This window comes from Pagrus major, chromosome 24 (genome assembly GCF_040436345.1).
Source record: "Pagrus major chromosome 24, Pma_NU_1.0".
NCBI classification, from domain to species: Eukaryota; Metazoa; Chordata; class Actinopteri; order Spariformes; family Sparidae; genus Pagrus; species Pagrus major.
Window position 1 is genome coordinate 15520726 of NC_133238.1, and position 20611 is coordinate 15541336.

General features: G+C 42.5%; 1 long non-coding RNA gene across 1 annotated transcript; it reads right to left on the reverse strand.

The window, feature by feature from the left end:
- Positions 1-4551: 4551 nt before the first annotated feature.
- LOC141020423 (uncharacterized) lies at positions 4552-11378 on the reverse strand. Its single transcript, XR_012180841.1, has 3 exons — positions 11294-11378; positions 6097-6360; positions 4552-4622 (listed from the first exon to the last, which is right to left on the reverse strand). It is a non-coding gene; the product is annotated as an uncharacterized lncRNA (long non-coding RNA).
- Positions 11379-20611: the final 9233 nt, after the last annotated feature.

Below are 20611 nucleotides of genomic sequence, written 5' to 3' on the forward strand. Positions count from 1 at the left end.
CTTCACTTGTTTCTTCTCTGATGTGAGTTTCAGCACTTCCAGGAGGATGGAGCTCTTTCTCTCTGAGAGGTTTATGGACCAGACTGCAGGAGCTGACTGGAAAACTGACTGTAATGATGGAAGGACACTCAGGCCTGTTCCAGGGTCATAAGAGTACAGATCCAGCAGGAAATCACACCATTTCTCTTTAAGAGGGAATGTTTCATATGTGCACACTGATGATAACAGCTCCAGTATCTTCTCTCCTGTCTGCTGTTCTCTCTCTGCTGCTGCACAGAACAGATTCACAAAGAACTTGACGTCACCTCCAAACCTGTCAGAGACACTGGAACAAGAATTGAACATTTAGTTATGACATGATGTCAACAACAGAAACACAGTCATGTATTACTGATATGGAGTTTATCTGCTAAAAGTCTTCAGATACCTGCTGATGAGAATAATACAGTAAAGTAGATTGTTACAGTTGAGTGTTGCACCTGTGTTTGTTTGTTCTGGTGTTAGTTTTCCCTCCAGGTGACGCCCTCTCCTCCTTCTTGCCTATGAGTGGAGGATCACACCTGAGCTCCCTCACCATTAGGCCATGGTGACTTATAAGCTCTGTGCAAACTAACAATGGGGCCAGAGGGGCAAGTGGCTGTAGTGTGTTGCATGAGCCACAATACTGAGCAGTAAGGTGATTTCTTCTATTGATTAGTGATCCAACATTTAGCGCTGGAGTTGCTCTCAGCTTTAAAACATTGATGACATTGGTTGTGTTTTCTTCTGTTGTAGGATGACCGCCATCTTCCTTTTGAAGACACTGGTATGTTGTTGACCCAATTACTTTTATTTTCATTTGTAAATGAATCTTTTGTGTTTAAACTCCAACATCCTGTCTTTCCTTCTTCTTTTACTCTGGTTTTATTTAACTATGTTACTCCCCTCATCCCCTGGCCTCACAGGGACGTAACATAGATCAACTCAGAAACAGTCTGTCATCTAGAAAACTTTACACTGTAACAAAATAGAGTTTTAATGTGTTTTCAGTTAAAGGTGTGAAATAAGGTGTGTGGTTACCACAAGCTGAAGATATTTACATGCTTTGTTCTACAACATAAAATACATCATTAAATGTCCACAGTTTAATTATAAAGCTCTTACGTGTGTTAAAAACAGTTAGCGGTTGCTAACAAGTGTCTCAGTGAGACTACAGAGGTTGTCGGGGACATTACAGCGAACACAGAGACTCATCTACTCACTTGTCCGTCTGAAGATTATCTTGCTGAACAAAACGTGTCAGTATCAGAAACTTGTGTTTGTCACTCAGCTTATTTTCAGCAATATTCCAAAATACAATGCAAAAATCCCCATAAGCTTATTGTGGAGGGAACCAGGGCGATGCTAACTTCAGGGTTAGCCTACAAAACTACATCATCCCTACACCACTCTATGTTTATGTGGATAATGTGATCGTTTGAATATTTTACTTGGATTCTTCTAAACACTAGCTGGTAACCAACAACTGAGTCTTTATGTACATGATGTTGTTTTTTTAATGCCAATTAATTAATTCACTTTTTTCAAAACACAGGCTGTTGTGAGCCAGATGTTTTATTTCCACCTCATCTGAAGTAAGAAACATGGTATTTTTAAATGTACATTATTAGTGTGACTTACCTGAGCTGTGAGATATGAGGCAGACACTGTAGGAAACTCCTCACTTCACTCTCTTCATGTGAGCAGCCTGTCAGCTTCACTTGTTTCTTCTCTGATTGGAGTTTCAGCACTTCCAGGAGGATGGAGCTCTTTCTCTCTGAGAGGTTTATGGACCAGACTGCAGGAGCTGACTGGAAAACTGACTGTAATGATGGAAGGACACTCAGGCCTGTTTCAGTCTCATAGTCCTTCAGGTGGGAGCACAGATCCAGCAGGAAACCACTCTGATATTCCCCAACCTCATCATCATCATCATATCTGTCGTCTAAAGGGAATGTTTCATATGTGCACACTGATGATAACAGCTCCAGTATCTTCTCTCCTGTCTGCTGTTCTCTCTCTGCTGCTGCACAGAACAGATTCACAAAGAACTTGACTTCACCTCCAAACCTGTCAGAGACACTGGAACAAGAATTGAACATTTAGTTATGACATGATGTCAACAACAGAAACACAGTCATGTATTACTGATATGGAGTTTATCTGCTAAAAGTCTTCAGATACCTGCTGATGAGAATAATACAGTAAAGTAGATTGTTACAGTCGAGTGTTGCACCTGTGTTTGTTTGTTCTGGTGTTAGTTTTCCCTCCAGGTGACGCCCTCTCCTCCTTCTTGCCTATGAGTGGAGGATCACACCTGAGCTCCCTCACCATTAGGCCATGGTGACTTATAAGCTCTGTGCAAACTAACAATGGGGCCAGAGGGGCAAGTGGCTGTAGTGTTTGCATGAGCCACAATACTGAGCAGTAAGGTCATTTCTTCTATTGATTAGTGATCCAACATTTAGCGCTGGAGTTGCTCTCAGCTTTAAAACATTGATGACATTGGTTGTGTTTTCTTCTGTTGTAGGATGACCGCCATCTTCCTTTTGAAGACACTGGTATGTTGTTGACCCAATTACTTTTATTTTCATTTGTAAATGAATCTTTTGTGTTTAAACTCCAACATCCTGTCTTTCCTTCTTCTTTTACTCTGGTTTTATTTAACTATGTTACTCCCCTCATCCCCTGGCCTCACAGGGACGTAACATAGATCAACTCAGAAACAGTCTGTCATCTAGAAAACTTTACACTGTAACAAAATAGAGTTTTAATGTGTTTTCAGTTAAAGGTGTGAAATAAGGTGTGTGGTTTCCACAGGCTGAAGATATTTACATGCTTTGTTCTACAACATAAAATACATCATTAAATGTCCACAGTTTAATTATAAAGCTCTTACGTGTGTTAAAAACAGTTAGCGGTTGCTAACAAGTGTCTCAGTGAGACTACAGAGGTTGTCGGGGACATTAAACGTCATCACAGCGAACACAGAGACTCATCTACTCACTTGTCCGTCTGAAGATTATCTTGCTGAACAAAACGTGTCAGTATCAGAAACTTGTGTTTGTCACTCAGCTTATTTTCAGCAATATTCCAAAATACAATGCAAAAATCCCCATAAGCTTATTGTGGAGGGAACCAGGGCGATGCTAACTTCAGGGTTAGCCTACAAAACTACATCATCCCTACACCACTATGTTTATGTGGATAATGTGATCGTTTGAATATTTTACTTGGATTCTTCAAAACACTAGCTGGTAACCAACAACTGAGTCTTTATGTACATGATGTTGTTTTTTTAATGCCAATTAATTAATTCACTTTTTTCAAAACACAGGCTGCTGTGAGCCAGATGTTTTACTTCCACCTCATCTGAAGTAAGAAACATGGTATTTTTTAGAGTTGTCCCGATCCAATCACGTGATCGGAAATCGGGGCCGATCACGTGATTGCAGACTCGATCCGGACTCGGACGTTATGAGCCGATCAGGGATCGGATATATATATATACATATATATATTGAAAGTCATTATTTTTATCAGTTTTTAATATATTGGCTATTGGTGATTAAACATAAATTCGAATAAAATTAGTATTTACTACCACCGCACCGCACCGAGTCAGACCTTGTCTGTGTGTGTCACATGACACACAGCCAGAGCCCTTTCTGCAAGAGACAGACAGCTCGCAGAAACACCGCATGCGCGCAGAGCACGCCTGTTTGTTTTGAAGCTGAAGCAGCCCTCTGCTATCATGTCTGTTGTGTGGGCATTTTAAGTTAAGCTGCTATATTTGTACTAGACTATACTGAGTCTGTGATATACTAGACTATTGAGTCTGTGATTGCACTAAGTTCTAATGTTGCACTAGTAGTTGTTCTACTTCTAATGTGAAGAATATTTTTTTGTACTGACTTAAGAATGTTCAAGCTGCCTACCTCCTATGTGCTCAGTTTACAACAGTACACGTGTTAAAATATAATAAAAGGGACATCCTGCACAATTTTCTTTTCTCTTCTTCATTTTTTATTGTTTTATAAAAGTATCGGATCGGGACTCGGTATCGGCAAGTCCTCAAAATCAAAGGACTCGGACTCGGACTCGGGGGCAAAAAAACCTGATCGGGACATCCCTAGTATTTTTAAATGTACATTATCAGTGTGACTTACCTGAGCTGTGAGATATGAGGCAGACACTGTAGGAAACTCCTCACTTCACTCTCTTCATGTGAGCAGCCTGTCAGCTTCACTTGTTTCTTCTCTGATGTGAGTTTCAGCACTTCCAGGAGGATGGAGCTCTTTCTCTCTGAGAGGTTTATGGACCAGACTGCAGGAGCTGACTGGAAAAGTATCATTAGCTTTGGAATGACACTAAAAAACCCTTTGCTCACGACATGTTGATACAAATCCAGAAGGATGTTATTTAAGTCAGCGTTAACAGAAAACAGTGAGAAGAGAGTATTCACTATATTGTGAAAGCGTTCTCCTTTGTGAAGTGCTGCTTTCAGGCACAAATCCAGTAACAGCTGCTTTGATTCCCTCTCTGATGTCCCGTGGCATTGGTCCTGTTCCTGTAGTCGTAGACCTCTGTAGGTCCTCCTGGAGCTGCATGATAACAAACAGATGTATCAAACAGTGTTTTCTTTTGCAGAATTTCTGAGACTGTACAATAAAATAAGGAAAACAAACTTGGTGGTGATGCAAGAGATCAAAGATTATGCAACACCTTCTTCATCCAATCAATGCATAACTACAGAAACTCTGCTCGTCTATTCATTTTAAAATTGAAGAGGATAAACTTGTTATAACAGCTGTTGGACAATTTGTTTACTTACTTGGAGAGTAAAACAATACATTCATAAAAAAATAGTGTTGAGACTAGCACATATTTTTATTTCTAATACAATCAATATGAGGCATAAAAATAAATTCCGAATCAAACTATTTTGTTCAGTGGAGGCACATCAGTAAAATGAATAGCCAACTCAGCAGATTCATGATTGAGATCATGTCTCATAAAGAACATAGAAGACTTCATCTTAGTGAAAATGAGATTGTTTTAAAAAAACAAACATTTTTGAACAAAAGAAAGTCCTGATTAAACAGAGCAGTAAATCTGAGTTACATCAGAATCAGATGTGTATATAACTGTGTCATCCACATATAACTGTGGAGAACAATCGGAACCAATATTTAGACGTTTATTTTAACTTTAAGGTTCACGGTGTCTATATAGATGCAATACTTAGTTAGTCAGCTAACTACTGATTGTTAAACGGTGAACAGGCTTTAATGTATTTGCCACTGTTTAAATTACAGGTGAGAGAGGGGAGCCAAAAAAGACCTGAGCTCACCCAGAAGCAACACAAATACAAGTTTGGGAGGGACACAAAAATACTGATAAATAAAAAATTGAATGATGAAAGAATTAAGGAAATCAGATTTAAAATAAAACATCCTGTCATCTGTAACAATAAACGTGTGTGTATAGTTCAACCCTGGTCTGTGCAGCTGACTTTCTCTTAGTCAAAATGCTTAAATGAATAAATAATTATGAAATGTATTGCTTAATTGTCACCATAAATACATTTACGAAATAATTGAGACATGAAATATATATTTGACATTTATCTATTTACTTATTCATATATGTATTCATACTTTTATTGATCTGTTGTGTAACTTGCTGCAACAAAATAAACAGATCTGTCAATTTCCTTCATCAAAAGTCAGGGGGCGGGTTAAAGCCTCTGATTGATGAATGAACAATATTACAAACCTAGCAAGCTCAATCAGTCAATCAAGCTCTTTGATCGAGCCATGAGTTGCACTGTGAATCTTGTTTTTGTGAAACGTGTTTCATGTTCAAGTCCACAACAGTTAATGCAAATATGAAAAACAGAACAAGTAAACATTCTGATTTTCCCTCCCCAATGTTTAGCATAACTATCCAGTGCTATTTGGCCACCTTCCGGACAAGACAGCAAGACATGGTTGGTACTCATTCCTACACTGACAGTTTTACAGAAGGATAAACATTAATGTGGAATCATTATCACACAAAACAAAAGCTACATACCTGAGTGAGCTGAGGTATGGCAACGCCTCAAAGAGGGAGTCGCACAGACTTTGGCAGATGCCAGTTGATTCATCCCAGTGGAGGCAGACGTTAACCTTCGACGTCATCTTCTGCATGACTTTAACTGCTCTTTCAAACAGCCGCCTTTTACCCACAACTGGAAGGTGCAACTGATTTCCATCAAGGCCGAGTAAGCTGGTGTGGTCCATCTGCCCTTCACTGAGTAGGAAAATCTCCCACAGCTGTAGCCGCAGAAGGTCACACCTATAATTTAAACAACAGTGAGACACCATTTCCTCATTATAAAAGTAGCAGGGTAGAGTAACAGTGAAGTATGATAACAAAAGGCTGTTCAGTTTAAAGAAGCTACAGCAGAGGTACCTAGAGGTGTAACGATACACAGAAGTCATGGTTCAGCACGTACCTTGGTGGTACAGGAGTAATGGTTCAGTACCAATTCAGTAAAACAGGGAAAAAAAGGATTATTTTCATTTATTTCCTGCACACAGCTGCTTATCAAAAAACAAGTATAAATATGATATAGATGATCATTTTTTCAGAACTGTTTTTGGTCCTGTCTGCTTTCACATCTTGAGGCTGTTTAGAAACAGCAGGGTTACAGTGTTGGACTGTACGTGCCTCTTTCTGGTGACAGATTTGTGTGATGGCATCTAATTTAACATGTTGACGTGCTTCCACTTGCAAAGAACCGTGGAAATGCACCGACACACCACCATCACCATCATCTGATCCATGTTGTTTAAATTATAGGTGTGACCTTCTGCGGCTACAGCTGTGGGAGATTTTCCTACTCACTGAAGGGCTGATGGACCACACCAGCTTACTCGGCCTTGATGGAAATCAGTTGCACCTTCCAGTTGTGGGTAAAAGGCGGCTGTTTGAAAGAGCAGTTAAAGTCATGCAGAAGATGACGTCGAAGGTTAACGTCTGCCTCCACTGGGATGAATCAACTGGCATCTGCCAAAGTCTGTGCGACTCCCTGATCTCCCTGATCCAAGATGGCGCCACGGACGGCAGCCACGGTGTGTTGGTGCGCGTTGTTTTGTATTGTTTTGTTTGTAAAGTTAACTTCTTGCCTGGATACCCGTTGCTCTTTCAGTAGAGACAAACTCGTGTCCATAAGGGCAACCACTCCAGCGGACTTATTCCCCACTTTTCTCCTCCCATCCGTTGAATTATTGGACATACTGGTCAAAGGTGCGCTGACCTTTGCTCACGCAGTGAAACGCCGGAGGAGAGGGAAACGGTCTGGTGCGCTCGTGCGCCTTCGTCAGCGCGGACATCGCACACCGCTACCAGGAATATTTCTCTCCAACGTGCGCTCATTGTGCAACAAACTAGATGAGCTTCAGCTGCTGGTGGGGAAAAACAGAGACTTTTCTTCATCTTCCGTTTTGTGTTTTACGGAGACATGGCTCTGCGGATCGATACCGGACTCTGCGCTGCAGCTGGCAGGCTTCCAACTTTTCAGAGCGGATCGCGACACAGAACTTTCCGGTAAAGCTAAAGGTGGAGGTATCTGTTTTTACATCAACAGTGGCTGGTGTAATGACGTGACAGTGATCCTACAGCACTGTTCACATCATCTGGAAACATTCATCATAAACTGCAAACCCTTCTACTCCCCCCGTGAGTTTGTTTCATTCATTCTGGTCGGTGTTTACATCCCACCGCATGCTAACGTGCAGGAGGCGCAGCGCATGCTAGCCGACCAGATACTGAGTGTGGAGCGGACTAACCCGGACTCTTTGGTGATTGTGCTTGGTGACTTCAACAAAAGTAACCTCAGCCATGAACTACCCAAATTCAAACAGTTCATTAACTGCCCGACCAGAGAGAACAATATTCTGGATCACTGCTACACCACAGTCAGCGGTGCATATCACGCCGTCCCCCGCGCTGCACTGGGCCTCTCCGACCACGTCATGGTCCACCTGATTCCCTCATACAGGCAGAAACTAAAGCTCTGCAAACCTGTTGTGAGGACGTCAAAGCAGTGGACTAGTGAAGCTGTGGGGAACCTGCAGGCGTGTTTGGACTGTACAGACTGGGATGTTTTCAGGACTGCCACCAACAGTCTGGATGAGTATACAGAGGCTGTGACGTCATACATCAGCTTCTGTGAAGACTGCTGTATCCCATCACGCACCAGGGTGAGTTATAACAATGACAAACCCTGGTTCACAGCCAAACTCAGACAGCTAAGGTTGCAAAAGGAGGACGCGTTCAGGAGTGGGGACAGGGACAGGTTTAAGGAGTCGAAGTACAGCTTTAGCAAGGCGGTGAGAGAAGCTAAACGACAGTACTCTGAGAAACTCCAACACCAGTTCTCAGCGAACGACTCTGGGTCTGTCTGGAAGGGGCTCAGACAGATTACAAACTACAAACCTAAACCCCCCCACTCTGTCAACGACCTGCGACTTGCAAATGAACTGAACGAGTTCTACTGTCGCTTTGAGAGACAAAGGGACAGTCCTGACACCATCCCCCGCGACACCCTCTCCCATCCCAGCAACCCCCTCACCCCCACCCCCAGCCCAACAGGACCCTGGGCCTCTCCACTTCACACCTCTGGGTCCCTCCCCTCCCCAACCACAGTGACGACTCTCTGCCTGCAGGAGAAGGACGTCAATAATCTCTTCAAGAGACAGAACCCCCGCAAAGCAGCCGGACCAGACTCTGTCTCTCCATCCACTCTGAAGCACTGCGCTGACCAGCTGTCTCCAGTGTTCACAGACATCTTCAACACCTCACTGGAGATATGTCATGTGCCAGCCTGCTTCAAAGTCTCCACCATCATCCCTGTCCCCAAAAAACCAAGGACCACAGGACTTAATGACTACAGACCCGTCGCCCTGACCTCTGTGGTCATGAAGTCGTTTTAGCGCCTTGTGCTGTCCCATCTCAAATCCCTAACTAACCCTCTCCTGGACCCACTGCAGTTTGCCTACAGAGCCAACAGGTCTGTGGATGATGCAGTAAATATGGCCCTGCACTACTCCCTCCAGCATCTGGACTCCCCAGGAACATATGCCAGGATCCTGTTTGTGGACTTCAGCTCTGCCTTTAACACTATCCTCCCGGCTCTGCTACAGGACAAGCTCTCCCAGCTCCATGTGCCTGACTCCACCTGCAGGTGGATCACAGACTTCCTGTCTGACAGGAAGCAGCGTGTGAAGCTGGGGAAACATGTCTCTGAATCCCAGACCATCAGCACCGGATCCCCCCAAGGCTGCGTTCTTTCTCCCCTGCTCTTCTCGCTGTACACTAACGGTTGCACCTCCAGTCACCAGTCCGTCAAGCTCCTGAAGTTCGCGGACGACACCACGCTCATTGGGCTCATCTCTGGCGGGGATGAGTCTGCCTACAGGTGGGAGATTGAGCATCTGGTGACCTGGTGCAGCCAGAACAACCTGGAGCTTAACGCTCTAAAGACAGTGGAGATAATCGTGGACTTCAGGAAGAACCCAGCCCCACCCGCCCCTGTCATCCTGTGTGGCTCCCCAGTCGACTCTGTGGAGTCTTGCCGCTTCCTGGGCACCATCATCACCCAGGACCTAAAATGGGAGCTGAACATCAGATCCCTTACCAAAAAAGCTCAACAGAGGATGTTCTTCCTGCGGCAGCTGAAGAAGTTCAACCTGCCAAACACGATGATGGTGCACTTCTACACTGCCATCATCGAGTCCATTCTCACCTCCTCCATCACCGTCTGGTACGCTGCTGCCACTGCTAAGGACAAGAGCAGACTGCAGCGCATCATACGCTCTGCTGAGAAGGTGATTGGCTGCAACCTTCCATCCCTCCAGGACCTGCACAGCTCCAGGGCTCTGAGGCGTGCAGGTAGGATTGTGGCCGACCCCTCCCATCCCGGTCACAGTCTTTTTGACACTCTTCCCTCTGGCAGGAGGCTGCGGTCCATCAGGACCAAAACCTCCCGCCACATGAACAGTTTCTTCCCCTTTGCAGTTGGGATCCTTAACAAGTCCCGGGACCCCCTCCCCCACCCCCACTGACACTGAAACTGTCACTGACTCTTGCACTCTGGCACTCAATCTCATCACCGCCCTTGATATCTTTGCATTACATTAATGCAGAATTTGTACATCTTCTATTTTTAATATTTTTAAAAAATATTTTTTCTTTTTAATATTTATTATAGACACTGTTTGTTTAATGTTTATTGTCTTCAATGTATGCACCTTATTCACCTAGACAAATTCCTTGTTGGTGTAAAATCCTTCTTGGCAATAAATCTGTTTCTGATTCTGATCCATCACTCGCTCTCTGAAACCTTCCCACACATCTGATTTGAAGGAAGCAGACAGGTCCTATAGCTCCAGTGTCTCATCTGGACTCGCCCATAACAAACAACAGTTTTTTCTTCTTTTTTCTGTTTGTGTCTTCTTCTTCTGCTTTGTTGTTTAAGGGCTTATATAAAACAGCTTTCAGGAGCATTGACACTACTTACTGGATTGGAGTGTGATCAGAACGGTTATGCTCTTGCCCACTGACATGCACTCTCGCCATATGACATAAGTGTTCGTCATGTGACTGCATGCATCACACCATATTGGTTCAGAATAGATACATGTAGCGTTTCACCCCTAGAAGTAGTTTCCCTTAACATTTTTCCAGCCATCATTAGGGTCATGGGGTCATCCTATTTTGTCTTTACTTCTTGGATTCATAAATAGAATAAGTTGTTGCAAAGGGAGAAGAACAATTCAGTTCTACTAGATACACCAATTAACAAAATCATTAAAGTCACTGACAGGTGAAGTGAATAACATTGATCATCTTGTTACAATGCAATGTTCATTCAGGAAAACCTTGGACCTAGGAAATTTGGAGACCAGGTAGAGGCCTGAGGGTCTTTGGGCCATTCAAAGCAGATTTTGCAGTGTGGGAGGGCACATTGCCCTGCTGCCCAGCCAATGCCACTTGGGAGTGCAGTTGCAATGGGGAGGTGTACTCGGCCTGCAACAGTGTTGGATGGGCAGTGTGTGTGAAGTGCCAACCAAAGCAAAGCCTGGACCCAAGGTTTTCCCAGCAGAGCATTGCATTGTAACAACATGATCAATGTTAATCACTTCACCTGTCAGTGGCATTAATGTTTTGGCTGATGGGTGTATGTTGTCACCTCAGAAGTAATTTGACAAGTGCTCATACATACCATTGGACATGTTGAAGGCATCCAGATAGTCGTCTCATTCCTTGCTGTGACACCACGACGTCCTCGAGGTTCAGGGATACTTTTCTGTCCTTCGACTGAGTGACCACGTAGGCCACAGCACAGCAGGAGTAAGGACTGAGACTCTCTTCACTGAGATCAAGATGGTAGTCCAGTTTGTCCAAAAAGAAGACGCATGCTTCAGGACACTGGGACTCATACAAGCACTGGCAGGAAAACAGCATGTCCACATCAAGCCCACTGTCCTCAGTATCAGCCTCATCTTTCTTACACAGATAAGGACAAAATGTGCTCATCATTTCCTCAAAGAACCACTCAGATGTTTTCTTGAGCTGCTCAGCTGGAATCAGATACTTCATCAAACTGGGGCTCTTGTCAGTCAACAACCGACACATGAAAGGGATCAGATGTTTCATGTGTTTCATCTCCTCAGTGAGGCACTGCTGAAAAACATCCTTGATCTTATCTGGATTCTTCAGGAGCCACAGTGCTGCAAAAAACTCCTGCATTGTGTAGTGAAGAAACGCATATGTGGTTTTTGTCTCAGTGAGAGCGACTTTGAGAACCAGTGGTTTCAGGAAGGAAAGGACACAGCTGTCTTCACAGTGAAACTCTGTCAAGTTCACAGTTTTTCCTTCAGTTGCATGAAAAGCCGCCTCAGCCAAAGACAGTATTTCCTCACTCTTGTTGCTGATGAAGGAGTTCAGATTCTTGTTTGTTGTTTTGTTGCTGTCTATCTGAAGACAGAAACGAACGATATTGATGTAGATTTCAGTTATACTGTTTGGCTGTGGAGAGTCTTCTGGTGTCTGAAATGAAAAGCAGGCAGCCACCATCAGTGCATACATTGGGACGTGGCAAAGAGTTAACAACTCCACGTTGCTCAACACCTTCTCCTGTTCTTCACCTAGCAATGGAGATAAGTATGTTTTTATGGTCTGCTCACTAAAGCCTTTCACTTCCACTCTGAGAAAGTCGCCAGAGAAGAAGTCTTCTTCATCATCTGGTCTGCAGGTGACGATGATCTTGGCAAAAGGAAGATAATTTTTCACAATTTTCCGCACCACTGAAGAAGAGAGGTCTGTGACGCCATCACAAATGATTGTAACTTTGTCAGAATACTTCTTTATATCCTCTAAGACCTCTTCTTTGCCTTCATCTGGTTCACTGAACACATTGAAAAGAAGATCCTCCAAGCTCATGGCCTTCATGATGTGTGATGTTTCTCTCATGTCAAAGTAAAACATGTAATCCAGCTCCTTGGAGTCTCTTTCTGCCCAGAGTTTCAACAGTTCATGACTGAGCGCTGTCTTTCCGATTCCAGGTTTACCGACCAGGAGTATGTTTTTAATTGTTTTCAGCAGGTCACTGGGGGAAGTTTCTGATCTGGCCTCAGGGATGTATGTCTTCATCTTTTTAGGGCGACTCATCCTGCTTTTCTTGCTCTTGAATTTCTTTATTTTAGATGGAGAATCACTTCCTTCTGTGTCTAAAACAAGTGAAGTGTACGACAGATCAGGCTTGTTTCCTCCAAACTGTTTTTTGTTGGATTTCCAAAACTCGTTTGATATTTTTTGTGCTTTCGACTTCAACTTTGCCTGATATTTATGGCACGGCCTTGAGCCTAAAACACAAACAACAGTGAGTAAATAAATGTTTCATGAATTAAATCCTGTGGCTTTGCTCTAAATAATAGCCAGATTTGTAATAAAAAAATAAATTAAAATACCTTGTAAGTAGTTTGAATACATTTGTGTGTCTTCCTTGAAAGAAAAGCCACTGATTAGCTCAATAGCTGCACTATTCCCTAAGGTCCTCTCCTTCGTCATGTTAATAATCTTGAGGAACTCGTAGCAGGCTGCTTCCCCTTTTTTTGTGACTGAGTTCAGTATTTTCCTGGTTTTATGAAAGTCAGTTCTCTCTGCCTGAATTTCACTGACCTCTTCATCAGTGAAAACTTCCTGCTGATACAAGTTCTCCACAATCACTGAGAGACTCTTTAATTCTCTCACAAGGTCGGGTCTGACACTTCTGACGTACTCTAAGGCAGACTGTGTTGTATAAGCCATGTGTCCTGATGTCTGTATATTCTGCACACAGATCCAACTTCAATTATCTGGAGAACAAAAAACACATTGAAGAAAGTGTTAATTACAACAATTATGTTGCCTGTGATGTATTAACTATTGCATTAAATGTCTAAAGTCTCTCAGAGTAACAGTAATGTTTTTGCAGGACTGTCTAAACATCATTAGAATAGTATTACTCCACCCAAACATCCTACATATTCATCTTACTGACTGTCTTTCAGCAGCAGTGTCTACCTCTCTCAACTATTCAGCTCTTCAGTATAGAACTACTTGAACAACTCCAGGATGATCTTTAGCACAGATCTGTTTCTGAACCAATCAAACCAAACTGTTAAAATTCTGACTGACCTTATTTTCAACTCTAGTGGAGTCCAGAGGATAACCATCCAAAATTCCTGAAATCTCACTTCGAGCCGTCTTTGAGAATTCTTGGAATTCTCTGGATGTAATTTGTTAGAAATGGAAAAAATTTGAGGGTATCACCAAAACTATTGGGGACAGCATAACTGCTAACAGTTGCTTATTATACAATTTGCTGTAGCTATTTTTGGCTGTCGTGACTACCTGCTGTTAGCAAGTAGATCAGTTAGGTAGGAGGCTAATTGGTCCTATTAGCGGATGGGAGCCTGCATTGACTGCAACTGTGTTTATGTCGAAATGGCATAAAAAATATCCAATGTTTGTTTTGTCATAGGTAGGTATTGGTTGTGATCAACTCTAATTTGCACCCATGAGTACTGTTTATTCATGTTATACTGTGGTGCTGACTACCTGACTATGGGTCAGAATGTTGATCGGTGTCGCTGCTGGTGTGATCCAATTCCAAGATGGTCTCGAGTTCTACTTTGCGACGTCCTTTTTGTATATTATGTGGTACATTATTTTTGTATGCAAATGATCATTATAAATAGTTTCATATTTTACGTAACTAAAACGATGAATGGGCAGATTTAAGAGCTGCTGAGAAAGAGAGCACACATTAAACCAATTTTAAAATCTCTACTGGCTACCATTAAGCTTCACAGTCGATTTTAAAGAGGTCACATTCTGCTTTTTGGGTTTTTGCCTTTTCTTTATTGTGTTATGAAGCTTTTTTGTGCATGTTAAAGGTTTGCAAAGTGAAAAAGCCCAAAGTCCAGGCCAAAGGGAGTTACTGTCTCCCACAGAAATCACTCCTGCACTGCCTGAAACGCCTGGTTTGGAGTTGAGCCTTTACTTCTGTAGCTTATGTGCGTCACTATGTAACAGCCGTTATATAAATATATATTTTCATATATTTACTATAAAATGAATACACTCCAGTCAGTCAGCAGACTTTCTTTTTGATCACACTACCTTGCTCGGCATGACCCGCCTACTCTGCCTCTGATTGGCTACATCCTGCCCGTTAAGAAATGCGCATGTGCAACTCTCATCAAAGACTGAACAGAGTCAAGATGTCTCACTCTGTAGCTAAAACAGAGCGTTCAAGACACACTGTGTACAGGGATGCTGAAGCAACGCACCATGTGAGAAAAATAATGTGTTTTTTGAAAATTAAAGTATGTAAACTTATTCCACTAGGACCCACAAATAAAAGTATGAACCTGAAAATTAGCATTAGAGTCGGTGACCGCTGGTCTGGATGCTCCTGTTTTGGAGTTGTTTCAGATGTGATGCTGTCTTTTCCATTGCAGATGGTGGTATGGGAAGAGGTTGAGTCTTTTGGGGTGTGTGCATGGGTTTTGGGGTGTCTTGGAGTTTGGTGTTCTTCTTTTTCATTTCTCGGGGGATTTGGCTTCTCGCTTGGATTGTTGGGCTTGTGGTGGAGAGGGTGGTGTTGGGACGGGTGCTGGATGGGGTTGTACTGACTGGTGGTCTCAGACATTTTGACTCTACTGAATTTATTTTGTATTAATTATAGCATTAAACTAAGTAATACAAGTCTCTTGTTCCTGTATTGTTCCTTGTTCCTGCATTTCACTCAAGATAATGTTTCCTCAGTTCCTGTTTTAATTGCTTGCTGTGTTTGTACTGTCCTGTCTGTGTGTGGGGGGGATGGAGGGATATTGTTTTTATTGTTCTCAGTGTGAAACACTGTGTTACTTTGCTGTGTTAAAGGTCTATAAAGTTTGATTGAGTGATTGAACTACATTTATACTGCATTAACGAAGAAAACAGACAGCAAATGATTATTTGCTGAGACCACATCATACACAGACACAAGCAGACTGTATATCAGAGAGAGACACTTACACAGAGGTCTCTGCTGATGATAGACTCCATTCAGTGTCTTTGGTTTGAGGTTTTCCTGATCACCAAGAAAAAAGAACAAAACACAGTCACATGATATCATCAAGTCAGGAGAGAGTCCCAGATAAAGGCGGCATGATTGATTAGTTGGTGGGGCTACATCCTGAGATTGACGACCATAAAGGTTTAGTATAAACTATAATATTTACTTTTATTAACCCTAAAATAGAGTGAGGGATGGGTATCGAGAACTGGTACCGTTGAGAACCAGTGATAAATTGTCTGATCCATCTGAATGGTACCCGAGCCTCACAGATACTGAATTTTTCACCAGTAGTCTCGCCAATACAATTCAGCGAGACTCTGGGCCGGTAAGAAAACTCAGACAGATGTATCAGCTGATAGATATTATTTACATACAGTATGTAATGGAGGCAGTACATTTTACATTTTACAGTTTAACAATTAACTTTAACTTTGCTACTTACTTTACTGTTTGCATCTGTTTCTTCATTGTGTTCTGGAAAAAGAGGAAAAAGTAAAGTTATAACATATATAATCTCAATAATCTAAATCTAAACTGTATCAATTCCTTTTATTGAGGACAGCATGTTGTTTTGACAGTTGTGCATTGTGAATTTATTTGCGTTACGTTACTGGGGATAAATATCCTGTTTAAAATAACATTAACGCAAAACAAGCAGATTTTTTTCCAACAAATGCTGCACAAATATTCTTTCATTTCATTTTCCATGATAGCAGACGGACTGTTAGCTCTCAGGCTACAGCTAGCGCCACTAAATCTGATCAGGAATCAATAAAGGAACAAAATCTGACTGATAAAGGCACTAAAATCTAATAAAAGCCTCTCCACGTATAGAAAAATACACATCAAAAATATGAAATATGTCGCAGTAAAGAAAGCAAAAGGAAAAGAGCACAAAGCAGGAAGCTGTTAGCTTCTCGCTGCCTTCAAGAAGGAAGCTAACGATGTTAAATCAGGGCTGAACCGCCTCAACGCTCAGATTTGTGTCCAGTCCACGGAGAAACTAAACTGAAGGGTTGATGTGATAAATGTTTCATGAATGTAATTTTTGTAATTTGTCATAAAAGTCATAATTAGTCCTGAAAGTCATAATTAGCTTGTTACAAAGCAGAAAGATAAAAGTCACCTCGCCGTTACCCGCCGTCAGTTACCGGACTTGCTAACAGCTAACTCGTCCAATAACAGTCCGCTTTAAATACTCACAAATATCCAGGTGAGGTTAATAACTCCTGTCAGAGACACGACCGCCACACTCACCTGTGCACACCGTCTCCATCCGACACACACCGCGAGCTCCGGCAGGTGCCGTTACTAACTGCCACATCCGGCCTGGGCCTTTCACAATAAAACTGACAGGAAGTGACAAAATGGCGCCCAAATGAACTAAATACGCCGACTTTACACGACAAACGATGCGTGGCGGCATTTCACAGTTTTAACCCTCTTTAAACAGAAGTAAAGACTTTTCATAGAGTGAAGTGTTCAGTCAAACATGAGGTAGAGCCTCATGATACACAACAACATCAGACAGAAGTCCTGAAAATGGTCGGGCCTCGTCTGGATCTGTGGCCCAATTCAGGGGCTGCAGCCTTCAAGGCCGCGGCCTTCGGAGACCATGGATGTGTTATATAACTGGATACCGGACTGGTCCGGAGTGATTCCACTCCGTTGAAATCAACGGCCGCCATTTTCCGGTCCGGTATCCAGTTATATAACACATCCATGTTCTCCCTTCGGAGCGTTTCCTGGTTACGTCACCAGGTGTTCATGAATTAAAGTCTGTTTTGGTTCAAATCTATCAAACGTGTACATTTATTTGTGTGTGTACAATGTGTCAAATCTAAACTGAATTATCAACATTACAAAATAAACATTAACCCATCGGTGAATAACAACTATATTTACCACAGCAGCACCAGCGTCACGTATCTTAACTGAAGGTTAAACTTTGGAGGTTTTATAGTCCCTCTCTGCATGGTCTCCTCTCCATTTCCTCTTCTTAATACAGTTTAAAGGCGCTCTGCTTCCTGAAACTCACCTGTGTGACACAGACAGCAGTTTGTCCTCCAGAGGTTTCGGCCCGTGGGTTTCTCTGTGTGTTTATAAATCCTGACACAGCTTCAGACACTCTGCTGCTGCTGCTGTGACTTACTTTCACTTTGTTTCCTGTATGAACTCTTAATATAATGTCATGTATGTAATGTGCATTAACATCCACCAGATGTCACTGCTGGACAACAAATCACAAGCTGAGGGGTGAACTCCAGCCTGGCAGCAGGACTTCTGTCTGAAACAAGTCATCCTGGAGTTATAATTGTGTTTGAAGGTCAAATTAATGACAGATTTGAATCACTTCTGATCACAAGATACTAAATATTATATAAAATAATAGACAAAAGCAGCACAATCTGCAGCAACATGTTGAATCACTTCCTCTGAACATTAAAGCTTCATGAAGGGACGCTGTGTTGTAGGACTGCTGTATCAGACTGCATTACTTTCAGCTCGGGGCTGGTCTGCCTGATAACCTGGCAGCCAGGTGTGTACAGATGTAAAGTAACAGTTTGGAAAATACATCACATCATTAAAGAATCAGTGTTTCAGAGCGGCACACGGTTTGTTTCAACATTTAAAGCTTTCTGTTTGACTCTTTGTGGGTGAAATTAAATGTATTTGTCAGTAATAACAACTGAATAATAATAATAGCACAAGTACTAAATAATATTGTGCACGAGTACTTTTACTTTTGATACTTTAAGGACATTTTCCTGACACTTCTGGACTTTTACGTAACATTTTGAATGCAGACCTTTGACTCGTTATATTTTTAGATTGCAGTATTTCTGCTTTTACTTCAGTAAAGGACGTGAGTACTTTTCTCCACCACTGCAAAACAGGTGAAACATGAGCGTTGGGACGTTCCTCACAACACAGACTGGAGCTGAGTTGGCAACTTTTTTACTTTTATTTAGTAAAAATCACCTCGTTAACCGACGGTGACAAAATGCCAAATCTAAGAGCTGAGAACAGCAGGAAAAATACTGCCGGATGGAAAGTTAGAGAACCAGAATGTCAACAAAACACAGAAGCTGTGTCACGACAAAGTGTGTCACAGAGCGGGCTGAGAGGAACATCCAGGATGGCACTGATCCTGTTCCTCATCCTCGCTGACATTTCCTCTCAACCAGCTCTCCATCTCATCTACAGCACAGAGCTGCACTTCCTTACCAGCTGAGTCTGTTGATCACCAGCCTTGAAGTAACATCTCCAGCACCTCTGACTGTGTTTGTAGTTCACACTGAAGGATCCAGAACAGTCTGGTCTCTCCTCAACACAGTCAGCCACCATCTCTACTTCTCTACTGTCCTTCACCACCTCAGAGACGCTGCGATCCAACATAGATGAACAGCTTTGACAGAAGGACCCACGCTGGAGGCTGGACACTCTGGTATGAAGAGGCTCTCTGAAGGAACAAACAACTCAACACAAACTAATATAAGTGAGAGAGAAGCCGTCACATCCTGATCACCAGGCTGGTCGCTGTTAGTGGGAGGACGACCTGTGAAGGACGGGTTCATTTAGCTGTGACTTACAGAAGAATCAGAAGGAGAGACAGTGATGACCGATGTGTCTTCACTCTGTTTGCTGTGAAAATTCACAATACGAGATGAAGTGGATGGTTTGGTTGTCCTCACCTCCTGAGAAAAGGAAAAGACAATAGCTGAAAAGATCCATCCAATCCTGAAAACAAGACGAGAGCGAGGAGAGTTTCACTTTCTGATGAAGGAGCTGCACAATTATCCTGATCGCGTTGTGTTCTGTCATGTTCTGGAGGCATTTCTTCATCAGAAGTCAGACGACGTAGATGTGTTGGCTTTCAGGGAGTTTCTCCATCATCTCCCATAGACTTCAATACAGCTGACACCACAGTCTGGCACCAGCGACAGATTCAGTGCCGTGACGACCCTTCCTTCTTTTTAGGTTCCTCGGTGTGTTTCAGGATGTCAGCGGTCCAGTCTGATACGCTGCGAGCTATAAAGGAACCACACATTACACAAATGAAGTTGTAAATTGAACCTGACAACAGAAAACATGACGGGGAAAGTTTCGGGGGTCAGTGTGTAAACATGAGGGACACAACGTGCAGCAGGACTGGACCAAACAAAAGGCCTCAGCTGGACCCGGCACAATGACAGCGTAGCAGCCACACATCCTCCTCCCTCCTCTTCCTCTCGTGGAGCAGCAGTGGGTCTGGACCTTGAACTGCACCTTCACTGAGCCTCTCTCCCTCTTTATGTTCAGGTCTGGTTCCTCTGTGTAGAGAAACACTGCAGACAACAGACAGCTGACATTTCACAAGCACATCTCTGTTCTCAATAAACTTCATGACGTACAGTATATTTATCTTTCTGGAACCAGGAAGCTGATGTGTCTGTGTCTGTTGTTAGTTGTTGAAGGCACAGACATATTTGTTGACTTCCTTTGAAGATCTCTGGACTTTGAGTTCGAAGTATTTCACCTACTCCAACTTCAACATGTCGTCATTTTGTTATTATCACATTTCCCTTTCGCAGATTAAATTCTGATCAATGATAAAAACTTTTGTACTGTTCTTCACTTTCATGTGACTGAAATGGTTCAAATGCTTTAAAACTTGATATTATTGAGTATATTTACAACTGTACATTTCACAATATATTAGAAAAGTCATTGTATTTCCAGAAAGTGTTAAAAGTGTTTTTGGTGGAAGAACTGGTTCTTAGACGTTGTACCGGGTCTCAGAACCAGGTCTCTCTCTGGAACAGTAACTCGGCTGTTAGTGGGTTTATACACATTTTCATCAGGAAACACTGATTACTGCAGTTTACAGTCAATTAACTGTTTTAATGAGGAAAAGCTTAGAAAATGTTTGTATGAAGAAAACAGAGATCA